The 15,301-nt window shown below is 41.2% G+C and overlaps 1 protein-coding gene across 4 annotated transcripts in view; it reads right to left on the minus strand.

Annotated features, from left to right (window-relative positions):
• The window catches only part of KLF3 (KLF transcription factor 3), a 53,295-nt gene extending 38,413 nt beyond the window's left edge, over positions 1-14,882 (minus strand). Inside the window, exons 1-3 of one of the 4 annotated variants that reach the window (XM_053256541.1) lie at positions 13,962-14,717; positions 6,798-6,850; positions 6,465-6,563 (exon numbers count right to left, since the gene is read on the minus strand). The gene's annotated coding sequence lies outside the window, so the exon portion shown is untranslated. The other 3 variants (XM_053256540.1, XM_053256538.1, XM_053256542.1) reach the window with 3 other exon arrangements.
• Between the last annotated feature and the right edge of the window lie 419 nt (positions 14,883-15,301).

Here is a 15,301-nt window from a genome sequence, read left to right on the forward strand (position 1 = left end):
GGGCTTATTGGGTTAATTCAACCCTTACCTCCATGTCTTCCATGATAACAGTATTACCTCCTACCCCTTCCATGTTTACTTCACGTGAAAGTGTAGACCTACTTTGAGGCAGATGGGCCCCGGGGAGGTTTGGTGAAGAGGAGGGGGGTTTGGGGTTCAGAGATGGGAGGCAAGGCAGGGTGGTTTGGGATGAGAATAGACCCATTTTTGCTCCCAGGTTCCTGGGAGGCCTCTAAGGGATGTTCTTTTTCTACATTTTCATCCAAGTTGTTTTTAGGATCTGTCCCTTCTTCCACTAACATATTCTCTTCTGTCATGATACAATCATCAAAATAGGGCTGAGAGAGACTCCTGCCTGCAACCTTGGAGAAGCTGCTGCCAGTCTGTGTAAACAATACTGAGCTAGATGGACCTATGGTCCGACGCAGTATATGGCAGCTTTCTATGTTCCTATGTAAGTCAGAATCTTAGGACCACCACAGAGGTGTGCGGGGTAGGTGCACACATGATAGAACAGATAATATCACAAGTAAATAAGGTAGAGGGGGGTTGGAAAGCAGAGAGATCCAGCAACTACACATTTCTGGGTCTGCTTTAGGTTCTGAAACATTCTAGCCATTCTTGGCTAATAAATTGACAATTTGGTTTATTCCACAATGTTGAAGGGAGAAATTTAAAAAGTTCTTGTACATAATTCTTGTGCATAACAAGTCCCATATAGTGCCACACACAAAGCCTGCTTAATCCACATTTCTGCATCTAAATGAGGAAGAAGAAAATAACTTCCTTTGGTGCTGCAAAGCTCACATGTAGTTTTAAGACTTCGGGGAAACGCTTGACTAACAAGCAGAAGGTTGCAGGTTTGAATCCCCACTGCTACTATATCGGGCAGCAGCAATGTAGGAAGATGCTGAAAGGCATCATCTCATACTGCACAGGAGATGACAATGGTAAACCCCTCCTGTATTCTACCAAAAAACCCCACAGGGCTCTGTGGGCACCAGGAGTCGGAATCGACTAGATAGCACACTTTTACTTTAACATCCAACAATTACACTAAAACGGCATCTCTCCTCCCCTCTAACCCCTGAATATACTTGCAATATTGTTGCTACCTGGTAGAACTACAATATGACTTATGCATCTCTGGAAACCATGCACTTACAAAAGATCATTTTTTTCTGTCACCATCACTCAGAGACTCATCTTTGTCATTCAAATAAGATTACTTTTTATCAGCTGGCTTCAGTGGTAGATATCCTAATAAAGTGCTTGTGTAATGAGAGCAAGGTTGTGACAGATTACAGCAAGATCATGTAGCTGTGTTAAAAATAGGTTTGCACAAAAGTTCCCTTGAAAACAAGTAAGACATGTTGTAGCTGCACAAGCATACTTGCGGCCACGTAACAGTAGTCTGGAATGCAAGCTACAGACATTGTACATGTTTGTTAGGATGTCAGCCAATATCTTTAAGGGTGCACATCTTTGTCAACTGGCTCCAGGTTCCTGCATTTTTCTGCAACAGCCAAAACGTAGAAAAACGCCACGTATTTGCTCCAATTTTTAAAAAAAGATCTTCAGCATATGCTACAACTTTACTCTCTTCTCCAAGATCCTATCATTCCCTTAAGCACTTTACTAAATGAGACTTCACACTTATACCAGATAGTTACTGAACCCACTAAAGAACAAGTACAAGAGGAAAGTTTTACTATTGATTTTGGTGGTGGTAAAGAGTACACACGAAAGGGCTAGAAGAGTGGATATAGGAGAAGCATGATTGTCCACCAAGAACTTTAATTGATCACTTGTGTGTATTTAGTTAATACACATATTTACATTTTCCTGAAGCCTCAATATAGGCACCTTAGTAAGATATGAAAGTGTATGAACTCACAATAAGCAAAACAAGAACATATTTCCCCCCACAACAGAACCAACATAGCAACAAATAAATGTGCTCTCAGCTTTGGTAAGGTAAAGTATGTCACGTCAATTTCGACTTCTGGAGCCCACAGAGCCCTGTGGTTGTCTTTGGTAGAATATAGGAGGGGTTTACCATTGTCTCCTACCACGCAGTATGAGATGATGCCTTTCAGCATCTTCCAATATGGCTGCTGCCTGATATAGTAGTAGCGGGGATTCGAACTGGCAACCTTCTGCTTACTAATCAAGCATTTCCCCGCTGTGCCACTTTTGGTACCACGGATTTAATTTGCTTTCATCGATTAATAAACTAAAGCTTTCGTTTACTAATGTGCTTATTATAAGTTGCTGTCCTGGAGAAAAGCAGGAAATCGGTTTTACAGTACACTTGAGTAGAGGATTTAGGAATAAATTACTGAAGCTTGCTATGGTACTACTAGGCAACAGAAGATTTTTGATCCAGGTATCACAAGCCTGCTATTCCGTTTGATGAGAGAGCAACGTCATGAAGACAGTACTGTTCTACTTGTGCTGTCTTATAGTTTAGGATATTTATTGTCCTTTACTGTTTTATTCCTTTGTCATGGATTTTATGTGTTTATTGTAAGCCACCCTGAACAGCAGTGTGGGCGGGGGCTGGAGGAATATAAATATTTTGAATAAATGCTACTACCTATATAGTTGGGGGTGGGGGTGAGGGAAACCACTTTCAGTATAAATTATCTCTTAAATTAACAAATTATATTAGATACTAGCATTAATTTGATTTAGCAATTGTCATTAAGAAAACCTTTATTTTGACATGACCATATGTGCAACTTCGATCATCTCTTTATTTTATATTTTTAAACCCTGCTGAGAGCCCCCAGCCACCTCCATGAGACAATGTGCTCTCTTATCAGAGCAGAATATTATCTGGTTTCCTGTCTCAAACTACTGCTTCCACAGAGAAACAGACACAGAGCTGAGCAAGAAGAAAGAGCAGACTTCTGAAGACAAGTGAGGTATGCAGAATGGTATGACAATTTTTCCTTTCGAAGTAGAAGGGAAAGAACTTTAGCCTTTTTTAAAGTTAACTTTTGAAAGGATTTTAAATAAAAATATACATGTACAACTGCGCCAAAGTTAAATCTAAATTTCAGTGGGAGAGACATAAGCACAATTCTCCTAACACAGATGGAACAATCCAGCCAAAACATTTAAACGTTGGCTGGACTGTACCCCAACTCAGGTTGAAACTACACATGATACAAAGTTCCATCTTTCCCCTAATCTCTTTTTAAAATGGTAGAATCTTCAAGAGAAAATGTTCTTGAGTGGAAGATGAGCATATCTGTATCTGGTCGGGTGGAGGCATTCTGAATAGAAAAATAGGATAGAAATGATTACTCTCCCTCCACCCCCCGCCAATTCCCAAACTGGTTCTCTACTCAAGACTGCAGCCTCCTGATGTTGGTTTTATTTGCATTTTGTAGTCAGAGAAAAATTATGCATTCAAATATCACTTGTAGTTTCAGCCTCATTTTTTTATTATGAAGGTCCAAGGATAGTAAGGCTGACAATGCTTCACAGAATCCCAATGTCTTAACACTTCAATAATACTCAGCAGAAAGTATTTTGTAAGAATATGTTTGATATAGCATACATCTGTATTCTGGACAGACATTTTCAATGCTACACCAAAATATTGGAACCATTTATATGGGGCTGACACATTTTTAATATAATAAAACCATCACAGAATTAAGTAGCTCAAATACTGCAGTTCAAGAATGCAGTGTCAGTCACATAAACCTATTGTATTACAGCTCTGTAAAACAATACAGGGAGGCCTTACAACCACTGTCTTGTTTTCTTGAACAGCAGTAACCCCCATGGAAAACTGCTTTTGAAACTGAGGACTTTCAAAAAGCAGTTTGTGATTTAGCATGGGGGTATGCTATCCAAAGTAAAAAAACCTACTGGGCATGCCCGAACCCTTGAGTATGCCCAATGTAGCTCTGTAGATTTAGGCCAAATACTCCTTGGCATTTGAAGAAAAAAATAAAATAAGAACAAAGACAAACCATTCTTATGGCCAAGGAAAATGTTTGACTTGCTACTTTAGACACAATTCATTTTAGGCTGGTGCAGACATTCTTTGACACCTGTTTAAGAGACTGAGTGGGCTGTGGCATTACTCCCCACCCCCAATCTTGTGCATTATAACTTAACCAGAATTTGAAACTAGGGATTAAAACTGGTTTCAAATCCCGTTTAAACAGGAACCCAGATTTGTCTGTGGTTACCACTGAAGCAAGTAATTGCAGTTGAGAGTTGTAAGGCAGGAGGAAGAAAATTTGCTCCCAAGAAAAGAGAGGTTGGGCACGGACAATCATGCAGACCACTCACATTCTTTTAATTGGGCTGAAGAGTGCGTCTGCAGTGAAAAAGGTGTGCACATATTTATGTACATTAATGACAAACAGATTCAAGTTCTTCCTTTTAATCAGAATAAGATATAAGAATGAGAAAAGTATTGCATGAGCGTGCATGTGTCTGCATAAATCACAATACGTCCATACATACAGGGGAGAAGAAGCAAGTAAGAGGATGAGCAGGAGAAGTGGATCAAACGTGGATATTTTTAGAGAAGCAATTTGTTCATTCCCTGATATGCCAAGCCCTTTCAAGCTGCATTCTTGAAAGGGACATGTACCAGAGACATGCACACGCACATGCGTGCACACCCACACCCCACTTCCATTATGGGTAATCTTAGCATTTAATGTCTGCAGCAGTTTTGTCATTCTGTTTATCTTGTGTAACTATTATGCTAGTTCCCCTGGAAGACATCAACAATGGTTGTTAAAAAAACCCTATAAGGAAGCCTTGGCACTAGATGAAGCCTTAATATAGGAAAGAATTAAATTTGTTCCTCAGACTAACACTGCCAAATATCAAATTATGGACTGGAAGCAACCAGTCTTGGAATGAAAACATAGAACTTCGACACTGGCTGAACTAAAGAGCTTTTTAAAAATATTATAATTTTTTATTCAGAAGAGTCTCCTGCTGGCTAGTGGTGCTAGTGTTAAACCTGCTTTCCAAAATGCATGATTTTACCCAAAACACCAATTTAAGCCTCAGATATTATAGTTCTTGAAACTATGGGAAGTGGTGAACAACTAGATCTAACTATGGCTTCAAATGCCTGGTTTCAGTTTATCAACTAATTAAAAAGTGACAAAAATTTTAATTAAAAAAGCAATGATAAAGCAATACAGGACCCAAACTATATCATTAAAAGATCTACCATGTTATCAGAAAATCTCTGAAATTGGACTGCTGCATTTGCAACAGTGCAGTTAAAATGTAGCAGTTAAATCCCCAATACCACTGTCTAAGAAATACATGATTGTATTTTGAAGAGGCCAGAATCTAATTAATCGTAAAGGTTGAACAAGCAACTTCAAATACTGAACCAAAGCAACGGTCTTCCACTTTCTTGCTCCAAACTACTTCTAATGTCTTTAGGATCAATTGTGTAGTAGGCACTGGACAGAATTCCTAGACATGCCTTTCTGAGGAGAAAAAAAACATGTTCACAACAATATATAATTCAGCCCTCTTAGGACTGGACTATACCAAAGCATAGGTGAGGATTTCCTGTTTCAGTGCTCACCTATATCAAGACTGAAACCGTTGTCTTCTCACCAATACGCTAGGTTTTTTTGCATGTGGGGAAGTTTTGTTTATTTGGAGGAACATTTAAGCATATAATCCACCATCTACATTCTGAACTGGTATGGTTTTAGGAGGGCTAAAACCATACCCAAAGGCTACATGCTTTTAGGAGGTTTTAGGAGGGCTAGATGCTATTTCCAACTGCGTACATCAGCTCAGAGTGACCTTGCAGAGGGCTTGTAATCTAATCCTAAGCACAAAGGAAATGTGCCATATTGCAATGACAGCAATTCTAACAGCAGCAAATGCTTTTCACAGGTTTCCCACAATCTGCTTCTGAGAGGTGACTATAAGAAATGTGATTACTTGCCAAAGAATGGCAGGTCCATGAATTTCCTATTGCCACCACTAGAAACCTGCAAAGAGCATTCACAGTTCTTATGACAACAGACAATGCCCCCAATTCGAACAGTCTTATACTGTATGTATGTGAAACTCTTGACTTCCCCAGTTACTTCAACATCATTCCTGTATAGACATCCCTCATGTGTTTAGAGCTGCCTCATCCACTTTACTGAAAAGGGAAGCTTTGACACATATGTGCAGCAAGACTTCCAGTCCTTGTTCATTTTGGACAAGGAGCAAGTTGCTTTTGAAATGGACTGTAGGGCTGCAGTCCTAAGCACACTTTGTTGCAGGAAAATTAATCTGGCAGTGGAATTTATTTTCAAATGTGTGTCCTTAAAATTTGATTATCAGTAAAAAGACCAATGGGGTGGGGGGGAAGAACAGGTTGCTCACCTGTATCTGCACTGGCAACTTGCACTGGCTGCCAATTTGTTCAGAATCTAATTCAAGGTGCTGGTTATTACCTTTAAAGCCCTTAACAGTTTGGGTCCTGGATACCTGAAGGACTGCCTGCTCCCAAGGGTTTCTGCCTTTCCAACAAGGTTGTTAGATGGGCCTTTGCTCTGTGTGAGAGAGGCTAAGTTTATTTTATTTATTTATCACATTTATATACCACCTGCTGCGCAGGTGCAAAACCCACATCTTGAAGCTACTATCATTGCTGTGTTGAAATCAAGTAAGTTCTGTCAACAAAGTATTTTAGTTGAAAATTTTGTCCATGTATATGATGCATAATTTTATTTACTGAATCAGAACTTAACATTTTAAGAAGTAAAGGTGTTTATAATAAAACTTACCAAACAGGCTAGTTTCTGTTTTACATACAAATATTTTCTTCAAGTCTGTATTTCTGAGAAAGAAGAAATAAAATAAAGTAAAATAAAGTAAGTTTATTTACAAAATGGGCATAAGACAGCCAAAATTAGCTATGTAAAACCCCACTGGTTCGGTAGTACCCTATGACTGTAACCCCCAATCTAACTTAAATAATATGTAGTTTTGCATGACCGGTTGCATCAAGTTGTGGACGGGGGTGATTACACATCCAATTGCAAACAAAACAGTGTGGACAGGCAATGTCATCTTGATGTACATCAGTGGTTCCTTTCCAGCAAGTTCAAATACACAAAGCCTTTCTCCCCATTCAGATCCCCTTTCTTGATAAAGGTAGTAAGATATAACAAATTTCAGTGTAGGTTAAGGTGGTAGATTTCTTATAAAAATACAGCTGTGTACAGCTGTTACAAAATGGCCAATGTCAACTGCAGAAATTATGTTTCCCACCCCACCCCTAAAAAGCAAATAAGCATTAAGTGATATTCTATCCCATGTTCATATTATTTTCATTCAGCTTCAATCTTATATAAAGCCAAATGTTGAAGCAGCCAATATTCTTTTAACTGACCTGAATGAGCTTTGCCTCAAATCCATAACAGTTATGCAGTCCTTAATCTCATTTACTCCTAAATAAATAGCCACACTGTCTTCAGTAGGAATACCTGGTAACTATAAAATTGCATACGCTCAACACCACCAGTAAAACCAAGAATAATAATGCAGATGTTCAGTGTTTCTTTCTGAACTCTCTCCCAACATTTTCTGCCTACCCACCTCTCATGGCAGATGCATCCTTTTGCTTTCCAATCTGATATTTCATTTCAACGAGACGTGCTTAATGTTTCCCATCTTACAAAGAAACTACTTATCTACTCAAGATGAACTTCCACAATGGAGACATTTCCACAATGGATGAAGTGCTTAGAGATCTCTTATTGGAAGTTTTACATGAAAAACTAGACAAGCATTTGCCAAGAACGCTTTAGGAATATGGCAGGAACTGGGCTTAGTGAAATTGAGGAGTACCTTCCAAAAATATTCTATATACAAATATGGAGATCCTTTCTGGTTTGGGTAGGTATAAACATCCCCCCCCCCAATAAATGGAAGCACAGTTTAAATTCATCCACAAATAATGACCATGAAATGCTTTGATCACTTGAAATACGCTTTATATCTGCTAATTATTATTATTGCTAGCAGTATCACTACTCAGAGGTAAAGCTAGCCAAAATCAGAAGCAATTCTTGTGATAGCTTTTGGAACAGATATCCAATTTATTTTTACATAAATTAAGTGTGGGGCCTATCCCCCATCACTACTTCCACAGACTTCACTAGAATTACTTCTGATCCTTACCACGGCAATTTCTTTGGTGAAGACAAACCGCTCTCTTTTCCAAAAGGTCACATTCAAAATGAGAGACTTAATCATTCCAATAAGGATATTCTGGAATGGAGAGTGTGCAAGTTAAGAGGTTAATGCAGACCTCTTGTGGTGACATAACACAAGCAGCTTAGGCAATTGTGAGTGTGTAGAGACATGATAATTCACTGGGTGGGGATTGGGAGTTGTAGGGCAGTGACAAGGGGCCTGGTCTGGGCTACTGATCTACCAGAAAACAGCCTGAAACAGGAAAGAGCACACATATGCTACTTGGAATGTATGACGCAAACCTCAGCCTTGAAACAAAGAACAGGAAACAGCTCTGCTGGCTGGGCCGGAGAGAAAGCACAGAGAAACATTTAGGTGGCCCTTCCTGACCCTTATATTCATGAGCAGCTGAATTTAAAATGAATACAAACAAACAAAAAACTCGACAGTGTGTGTAGGTGTTTGGTCACTGGGTGTGAATAAAAATCCAATGTCTCCGGACAGGAGACCTGCCCTATTGACAATCAGGCAAATGCTACACTAGACAACAGAACCACAACATATGATTCCCTCCACTCTTCTGGACAGATCATAACAAGCAACCCTAACTTTTCTACATACTTCTCTTTTTAAAAACACAATGAAGTATAAAGAAGCACAAACTTTATCATGAAGATACAAAGCAGGCTCATTTCCAATTAAATATATTCCTGTGAAGGGAAGAAAGACAGGCAACCACCAGATATTTTACTGCTGAAAACATTTATGGCACTTTCTAGCCTCCCTCAGTTGCTCCATTCTTACAGCACTCCCTCAGATTGTTGATTTTCACACTAAGGATCAAAAATGTAATTTGTTACTTGCAGCAATAGCTAACCAAAAATAAAAGTTTGCATATCACGACACCAAGTCGTACTACAGGAGGGACACCAAAACACACACAGAGACTACAACATCCTCCAGAAAGATGCTACAGAAGCCCACTTATACCTGGTTTCATTCCTACCTATTGCATCAGTTTTTATATTCATTTTTAGGTACATATTATGAACAAGATTATTAAAGATCACATGACTTTTGTTCTGTACCTGAAGAGGTTCATAGAGATTTACTTATACAGTGTTGCAGTAATGAGCATCATAGCAGCCAGTATAATTTTTTTTTAGAAATGTTACTAATTAAGAACCATATGAGTAATCAACTAGCTACTATAGCTTCCTATTTATTAATCCAGTCCAACTGATTTTTTAAATCTTAACTCTGTTTCAATTAAAGCAATGGATTCACTGATTTAATTCTTTCAATTAAATCAATGAAACGTAATCAGTTAAAAGTGTTTACGTTTGGCTGGATCATGCTCCTAATTGATATGCATTTTATGATTTTCTTAATGGTTTCAACATTCAGAAGTATAAAAGCTATTTAGATTGCTCTAAGTCCCCTCTTTTATCACTGAGGCAGCATCTGAGAATGTCCACTTTTCTTAATCCTCTTCTTCATTTACAACCGTGGCAGAGGACTTTGGCAATTGTAAAAAACAAAAACCTCATCCCAAACCACTGAACAGAACAGAAGTCTACTCTTATCATTGGGTTATATTAGTATTGGGCACTTATTTTCAAATATGTTTCTATATATCATTTACTTTATTTTGTTTATCAACATATATAACATGGAAAACTGCTGGGGGAGGGGGAGCTATTCCTGGGTGGCAGGGCCAGGGGGAATTAACCTGGAAGTATTTGTACTACAACACTAAACAATATATTTTAAAGTGCAGAGAACAAAGGTAGTTTGATATATTCTCCCTTCCCTGTGTCAAAGTAATGAGTTAGTCCAAATTAGAATCCTGAAAACAACTCATCATGCCATCAACAAGAACAGTTTTCAAACTACTATATAGAAAAACAATTACAGTGTGGTTTTGACTTTCAGTGCAGAGTATAGACTTAAAACTACAATTTAAATCACCAAAGGCCCTCACATCCATGCAGGGTTTAGATTTTCCCTGGAAAGGGAAAGATGAACCCTGGAACTGTGGCACTTCCTGCTTTTACAGGAGGCTATATACAACTATGCAAGAAGAACTCAGTGCATCTACAAGTTAACTCAGCAGAAGAATGAAAGCAGACAAGGTGGCTAATTTGATGGACGAAGGTCTGTATTAAGAACACTAAATGCAGCTATAAGTGTGTTGTCTGAAAAATCTAAATACAGGTTCCTCAAGAACTGGGATTCTTGCTCTAGTTATAGTCCATATCTATGGTATTTGAGTATGAAACTTTAATTTGACAAACATCCAAAATTTGTAGTATTACATCATCTTTAAGCACAGGAAAGCAACTTTCAGAAAGGAAGAAAGCCAAATATTGACATCTCTTTTGATTCTTTACATTTTAAAGTTGTGCATATGTGATGTTTATTATGAATTTAAATGCCTTTAACAAATATTGTGTGTGTTTTAAAACATACATTTGGAAATACACTGGCTGACATCCCGACTAACAAAGAGTGCATGCTTCAAGGGAATCTGGTGGCAAAACAGAAGCCCTTGCACAACTCACCTAGTTTCCTTGTGTGTAAGATAGAGCGCATGCAGGGAGATGAGGGGAATTGCATGAGGGCTCGCATTGTGCCCCCGCCGTCCCACAAAGTATGCACATTTCATTAACTGGAATGTCAGTCACTGATCTTTGCTTTGGCAGTGAGGTTAAAACATAAATAGTTCACTCTTCTGCAGTGCTACCACTCTTACTGAACCTTAACTTACTGAAAACGCTACACCTGACATCTCCATTAAGACTATATGTACTCCAACAGAGACATAGGGACTAATTAATGTTCAAAGTTAGTTTTGTATTTTAACACAAGTATTATTTTCTTCCCGCAAACAGCAACCAAGTTAGTAGATAGAAGACAATTATGCTTTTTAAAAATCACACTTGAAGTTCTACTATTTATTTTTAAATGTAAATAAAATAAGGATTAGAGCTCTAAAAGAACCGCACATTTCAGTAAAGGGAATCTCCTATCAATAGATTTACTAGATAATTTTCAAAATCTCAAGGTTCCAACCCAAATGGGTTGTCTTCTCCAGTTTTAGAATGTAAGTTCAGCAAAAGAAGCTACATGTGTTGACATATACTCTTTGTCCCCGCCCCCCCATTCCCCACTGTAAGGTAAAGTTGTGCCATTGAGTCAGTGTTGACACCTGGCGACCACAGAGCCATGTGGTTTTCTTTGGTATGAGATGATCCTTTCAGCATCTTCCTATATCGCTGCTGCCCAATATAGGTGTTTCGCATAGTCTGAGAAACATACCAGCAGGAATTCGAATAAGCAACCTCTTGCTCCCTAGGCAAGTTACTTCCCCGCTGCACCATTAGGTGGCTTATTCCTCACTGTTGAGACAAAAACTGGAATCCCTGATCCACATCCTATAAAGCAGCTCCACTGATCTCTTAATTATGTCAATAGACTTCTCCAAGGCCCATGACATGGAAGAGGAGTGGCAGATAGGGATAAAGCCCCTTCTAAGGTTGTCCAGGGTAGGCTGAGCCCTCCCACGAATGTCCAGCAAGAGAAATTGCTCTTGCAGTAAAGGATGGTTAAGAAAGGAAAGCAAGAGGTGCCGTTCATTCTTCAGAACCCAGTGGCCAGTTGCAGACTCTCCTATGCTTTGAGAGCAGGGGTTAGCTATGGAGGAAGGAGATAAATTAAGAGAAGCTAATGTGTGTAGGGAGTCAGTCAGCTGAGAGTTGAGAGTGGAAGGCCAAACACTGAGCTTCTAGTTCATTACAATTCTATAAATATTCATAAGTTGTGTTTTTTCAGGACAGTTAGGATCCCTTTTTAATTTAATTAATATATTAGATCCAACCTGCCCTCACCTTTTGAAACTGAGTAGGCACATAATCTAACTGGCCGACCCAAATCCCTTTGAGTTCAGTGGTGCTTACTCCTAGGTAAGTATGTGCAGGCTACCAACTAATTAAATAATTGGCTGTGTTGGGCTCAGTCACTGCTGGGTAAATAGTGTTGTCCGCAAATTGAAGGAAAGCAAAGTAGGTCACAACATACACATATAGTGGGAGGATAAAAAAGCAAACTAACAAAAACTCCTGCAGACTGGATAAAATGTCTGTCAGAAACCAGACATTACAAGAGATTTATCTCTAATGGCAAAGTGAGGTAGGAGCATAAAGAGCACAAAACAGAAAGAGACAAACATTCTCCTTCCCTCTGCATTGTATTGTCTAAAGATTAAAGCAGTCCCCACTCCCAATCCCTGTCTTTTTTCATGCTTAAACATTAATGAAAAGTTTGGTGCGTGCATATATACAGGGAAAAGTATTTCTAACTCAAAGTGTAGAGGCTTAAGTAAGTACCAGGATTATTGTTGTTGAATGTTGATTGATGTGTTTGGGGGGATAGGTTTTCCCACCCCCTTGTTACAGTTTAGTTGACAGAGTGACTTATGTTCACTGAGAGCTGCTGTTCATCTCTGTGAGGAGGAAGAGTGGCTTCCCCCAACCCTACTCCTTTCAAAAAGGTATCATGAAAACAAATCAATATTCCTACAAAAACATAGTCTTTATTTGCTGATCTCATCTCATGTTCAATAACAAATGAAAACGTTCTAGCTTTCTACAAAATACTTGTTCCATCCTTCCTTCTCAGAAGTAAACATTGGTTAGCTTTATTATACAAAGCATATTCCATAAGCCTTCCATAATTTTTAGTTCAGTTACTAGTTCTTAGCTTCTTTCCTTTCCCCCCCAACTATGTACAATTGTGAAATTCATTTTAATATAGCACAAGATAGTTATGATTTATTATTTGCTCATTAAATAAGAAAATGTAAAAATATGCCTGAAAAATAGGCAACATGCAGCACATCCTCAATGCCTTGAGCCCTCTTCCCTTAAACACTTCTGGGGTCCCTGCTAGGCTGCTGTGGAGGCAGTTAGAGGGGTTGCTGCTGTCAAAAATGCATCTTACACAGCAGAAACTGAAACCATCAGCTTAAGGAAAACAAAACGTACACATAGCAATATTCTTTCCCACTTGGAGAGAGAAGAGAATCCCAGCAGTTTGCTGCAAAATCAGTCAAATCCAACATCCTAGTGCTTCCTGGGGTTTCCTTTTTAAAAGCCTCTGAAGAGCCGCGCCACGCCACCTAGGCTTTTGTTAAATGCTTCTTATTCGACAAGACCACAACTCCAAGACAGAAAGTTGTCTTATTTCAAAAGAAAAAACGAACAGAAACCCCAAACCACCTCACAGTTCTCCATATAGTTCCAGTCAACCGCAGATCAGTGTGGATATGCACGTGAATGCAAGCTGTAGCGCGTCCTTCCAACCATGAAAGTGGCATCTGGTAATCCAAATGGCAAGTCGTCTCTCTCCCCACCCTGGGAATGGGGGGTGGGTGGGTTTGAGTCTGAGATTCCACCCCCTCCCTTTCACAACTTTTTCAGCTGCAGAAGTGTTCTCGCAAACGTCCCTTGCCTAGGCTTTGTGCGTGCGTGTCCTCAAAGCAGCAATCTCTCCACGCAAGTACATACAGTATACAGGCTCTTATGAGCTCCCCCTCGCTGTGCCCAGAGGAGCACCTTCTTCTCCCCACCCCCCATGTCCCCCCTTCCTCTTTCCAAGCCCTCTCCTCCCTCCCCACAACTCACACGTCGCTTTCCTTGGAGTCACTACTACCATCTCTTTTTCTCCTCCCCTTCCTTTTAGCGACTTACTTTTACTTGTCAAGCGAAGCTATGCGGCGCCACTAACCCTCAACTGGGCACAGAAGTTGCTCCAGAAGTTAGTGGGGGGACAGGGCGTTGTTGTCTCGCGTGGAAAACCAAAGAACTTTTCTCTCTGTGTGTCTCTCTCCCCTTGCGTGCGTCCCCGTGAAGGAAAGAGGGAGGGCCGGGTTCTTCTTCCTCTCGAGCGGCAGTGTGGCCGCCGGAGCCTGCGTGTGTGTGCGTGCCTCTGCCTTGTTTGCACAGAGCAACACCTTAGCTCGTCCGCCCGCCGGTCCGTCTGAGTGCTTCTCTCGCCTTCTCCGCTTCCCCCACTCAGGCAGGCTCCTGGCACTAGGCAGCGCTGTCACATGACGCCGGCGCCGCTAGCTCTGCCAGGCTCCCTTGGCCGGCAGGGTAACCAAGAGGGCGGGAAGGAAGGGAGGAGGGAGGAAGGGTCGGGTCAGGGAGGGGCGCGCGAATTACTCAGCCAGCCAGCCGGGCGGGCAGGCAGGCAGGCAGGGCGTCTCCCTCAGCCTCGCTTGGGCGGAGGCCTCAACACACCACAATCCAAGCCAGGGGTCGGGGCGAGGCGAGTCACAGTCTCTGGTTCCCTCCCTCACACACAAACAAGTGGGGCACGCACTGACTCTTCCCTTCCCCCGGGAGGCAGGCAGAAGGCGACGACTCCTCACACAAGTTAGCTACTAATTATGCCCCACCCCCCCCGCAGCCGGGGAGGAGGGGCGGAGCCCGCCCCGCTGACAAACTTGCCCTTCCAGCTGCTGTGCGTCTCCACCTTCCCTCTCTCCTCCTCCTCTCTTGTCAGGCGAAGAGGCGTGTGCACCTGGCACTCGACTCGGAATTACACACGCGCGCACACCCTCCCTGGAAGCAAACCTGCAGCAGCGAAAAACAACAGCAGCAGCAGCTACACCCACCCGCCCCACCTCCCCCAAAAAGCCCAAGGGGAAGGAAGGGAGGTGCCCGCTGACAAAAGCGAGAGGAGGCCTCCTGCTGCAGCCGCCGCTGCTCAGTTAGCTTGGTCACCACAAAGGCACAAAAAGCACGACGATGCAAGGCCCATAATAGAGTGGGGTGTGTGGCTCATGCCTATAGATCTCTGTTAGGGGGATAACCACGTAGGATTTTCGCCACGACTCGCGTGAATTGTCAGGACCGTCCAACTAATTTGGGACTTGAGGAATATTCACATTGCGTGTACGCACGCACCCCGCCCCCCTATCTCCACGTTTAAAAATAATAAATGGCAGCCAAAAGTCTGATACCTGAGGCAGCCGTCACAGTGTTGGGGCCAGCCGCTTCGTCTTGGGCACATGGTGGCTTCTTGA

This window comes from Hemicordylus capensis, chromosome 5, assembly GCF_027244095.1.
Source record: "Hemicordylus capensis ecotype Gifberg chromosome 5, rHemCap1.1.pri, whole genome shotgun sequence".
NCBI classification, from domain to species: domain Eukaryota; kingdom Metazoa; phylum Chordata; class Lepidosauria; order Squamata; family Cordylidae; genus Hemicordylus; species Hemicordylus capensis.